This window comes from Giraffa tippelskirchi, chromosome 2 (assembly GCF_054371585.1).
Source record: "Giraffa tippelskirchi isolate mGirTip1 chromosome 2, T2T-mGirTip1v1.2.pri, whole genome shotgun sequence".
Taxonomy (NCBI): Eukaryota; Metazoa; Chordata; class Mammalia; order Artiodactyla; family Giraffidae; genus Giraffa; species Giraffa tippelskirchi.
Genome location: NC_137276.1, coordinates 46,483,054 through 46,487,168, shown reverse-complemented (window position 1 = coordinate 46,487,168; position 4,115 = coordinate 46,483,054).

Genomic DNA, 4,115 nt, shown 5'->3' with positions numbered 1-4,115 from the left:
GCTTGTATATTTTGAAGATTAATCCTTTGTCAGTTGCTTCATTTGCAAATAGTTTCTCCCATTCTGAGGGTTGTCTTTTCATCTTATTGTTTCCTTTGCTGTACAAAAAATTTAAGCTTAATTAAGTCCAATTTTTTATTTTTATCACTCTAGGAAGTGGGTCAAAAAAGATCTTGCTGCAATTATGTCAAAAATGTTCTACATGTGTTTTTCTCTGAGTTTTATATGGCCTTTAATCCATTTTGAATTTATTTTTGTGTATGGTATTAGGAAGTGCTCTAATTTCATTATTTTACATGTAACTGTCCAGTTTTCCCAGTACCATATTTTGACTTTAAAGCAACATAACATTGGAGGAAAATGAACTATGTCTGGAAATTCCAAGTCAGAACATTTAGAAAAGATGTTTTCTTTATGCTTGTGTATTTTAGAGCAATGGAACATATTCTTAGATCAGTATTTGAGTTCTAATTCTACTACTTAGAGGGCATATACATCTATGCTGTTGGCAAGCTTCCTAGCCTCTCCGGACACCTGTTTCTGTATTTGTGAAAAGAAGACCCTTAACTTGATTTCCAGGGCTTCTTTGCACATGTATACTGTTATTATATGAAGAGCAACTTGATATCAGTGGCAGAGCTAGTGAGTTTTTCCTTGAGGTGAGGGTGAATATTGCCTTACTTTGTCAAATGTCAGTAAACTCGAGTAGAAGCAGATAACAATGAGAACTTTCCTTATTTGTGGTGAAAGGAATGTTGCTTGTTCCATATTATTGCCAGGTATTCAGAAATGGAAATTATGATTGGATTGCTTCTGAATCACGTAGATCTAAAGACTTTATGAAGAGGAAGTTCCTCCAATATGCAATCAATTACAGACCAATTAAATTGGGGTTACTATTTAGTGTAGGTAAACCACCACTGGACAAGTAGAAGGTGAATTAGGTACAACTGCTACTGTAACAAAGAGAACTGATAGAAGTTACTAATAAAAAACAAATACAGTCCTACCTCAGTATACCAAAATCTGTGGATGTTCAATCTCACAGTTGGCCCTCAGTATCATGGATCTGCATCCAGATATTCAATCAACAGCAGATTGTAAGGAGGCACAGCCTGTGGATACCCAGGGCCACTGTACATTATTTTCTTTCACTCACAGTCTTCCTAGAATGGTAGAGGAAAGTTATCTTCCACTAAGTCATTCAGGGGATCAGATTTTCAAGTCACTGCACCATTCTAGAGTATAATCTGTTTTTTGGCTCATGAGAGACATGTGTGGGATGGGATGTGGTTGGGGACAGATGAAAGCAGGGAAGTACATGTGCAATGCTTTAAAGCCAAGGCCTGGTTACATTTAACACTTAGAAGCAAGGGGAATTGAAAAATGAAGCTGGTCCCTAACTTCTTGGTTTTCAGGAAGAAGGGGAGAATGGACTTTGGATAACTTAGAAACTATACCAGCTTTTAGAAAAGACCCTGATGCTGGGAAAGATCAAAGGCAGGAGGACAAGGGAACGACAGAGGATGAGATGGTTAGATGGCATCACCGACTCGATGGACCGGAGTTTGAGCAAGCTCCGGAAGTTGTTATGGACAGGGCAGCTTGGTGTGCTGCAGTCCATGGGTTTACAAAGAATTGGACACGACTGAACTGAACTGATACCAGTTTTGATTTTCAATAATTAGAAGCGAAATGGTCATATGGCTTAAAGATGCAATTTGAATCATCATTGTACTTTTTTTTAATATAGCTATCATTAAATTAAAAAATGTATAATTCATGGTTAAATATTTTGATAACACACCCATATAGTAGAATACTAAGTAGTTTTTAAAATTCTTTTGTAAATGAATAGTTAATGTAATGGAAATCAGTATAGCATATGTAGCTATTTTAAACTACCAAGATATGGGAAAAAGTTATACAATAAAATAACTAATGTTTATAAAAATATTGTTGGAATAAATAAAGAAAAGAAATTAGAAAAAGCTCAAAATGTTAGTGTTATGTTTTTTTGAGGCTTAAACAATTTTATTTTGTATAGACTTATTAAACTTATCTGAAATTTTTTCAAATATTTTATTAGTCTTTAAGACATGGCAAAGATTATAACCCTACAGCAGCAGAGAGTTTATTTTTATGAGTAAGAAACTTTTTATTAATTTGTCAAGAAATAACCTTGTTTTCATCTACTTGTCATATCTAATATGTTGGATGGAGCACTAAGTGTGGAAACAGATCTCATTTTGAACCTTGACTCTGTTACTTGATAGCTATACATTTTCTTGGAAAAATCCCTTAACCTCACTGATGGCCAATTTTCACATCAGATCAATTCAGTGGGGCTAAAAGTTTGTACCTATGGAGTTCTTAAGAGCACTATGTAAGATAATAGGTGTGAAAGAATTTTATAAATGTTTAGTCATTATGTTAGATATTGATACTAATACTCCTAGAAATTAAACTGAAGCAAGTATTTAAATGGCAATGGACTCTGAATTTGACTCATATTGGCTCACATGCCCTGATTAACTATAATAAGGCAATAAATAAAATTATTCTGCTAGATTCAAATAACAACAACATAACTTGCTTAGGCTGATGGTGGGACCTTTTCAACCTCTTCTAGTAGCATTGTTGTGTCCAACTTCAAAGAAATGGCTAATGGTCCTAAAGTTCACTTTTTGCATGAAGATTAACATTATTCTGAAAACCTTTTCTATATGTGGTTTTAAGATAAGCTTTAAAAATATTTATAAATAACATGAAAACAAACTGGCATAAATCATTTTGCCCTCTTGAAAAGTTCATAACAGCATCATGTTTTTAATTAAAATATAATTCACATGTAATGAATTGCACAGAAAGTATGAAATTTGATAAGATTTACAAATGCACAGAACCATGTAACACACATCTTATAAAATACAGAATATTTTCATTTTCATTATTTCACAAAGTTCCCTGTGCCGCCTTCTAGTCAATATGCATATGTAATCACTGTGATTTTTCTGATTATAATAGATGATTTTACTTGATAAAAATGAAATCATACAATATGTACTTTTTGTGTCTAGCTTCTTCTGCTTAACAAAATGTTTTGGTGATTCATCGATATAGTTTTATAAACTTGTTTATTCACTGTTATCTTTGGTAGAACTTTCCATATTTGCCTTTTTTCTATTTATATTTCCATGTTTTCTAAATTTTCTCCATTGAATCTATATTTATTTTAGTAATAAGCAAAATTCAATGAACATTAACAGGTAAGAATTTTATAATGACCCAGAAGAAGTTAAATTTATCCATACTCAACTTCGGCTGTTCATTCTGATAGATATAGTGATCTAGTTGATCAATAGCCAGGTAGACTAATGGTCTCTCAAAGAAAATAACCCAGAAAACTTGGCATGTAGAAAGGAATGGTAATTGTGACTTATGGTCCTCTTTCAAAGACGTAAGAGCTGTTCTAACAGTAAAGCAAATGCATATTGTAACATTTTTGTATAAAATCTTATCACAAAGCTCATAAAAGCACATAAATGTCTTACTTCCCCAAATCACTGAAGCAAAATGTCTGAAATGAGTGCAGCATTTAAAAGATAAGCCCATTTTTCTTATCTAAATGGTTCAATAGGTTAAAAAAAAAAAAACTCTGTGATTCATTATTTATCTGCCCTGGGTTTGATTCCAGATTACTACTGGTCACAACTAAATTAAGCAAGAGAGCACATTTTTATCATGGGAACTGCTCACCTTTTCCCAATAACAGGATATTTTAATTTTAGAGGACATTTTTCTGCATAATTATGACAAGTAGCCATTTTAACACATTTATAGTTTTTAATCAAGTTCATTTTCATTTATAAACCAAAGTTAAAAATTTTTTAAAGAGAAGCTTTGATATCACCATCAGTATTCTCTTCTTTTATTGCCAGGTTGTGACATATATCCATTAGGAATGTATGTAGAAACATGGGGTATATGTAGAAACACATATGTCAGTCACCTTATAATTAAGATAATCTGATCTGTAACGCAGTTACTTATTGGAACTTCTCTTGTTAAAGGAAACTGTCCTTTAACCTGTGAGTATAACTGGAAGATTTGTT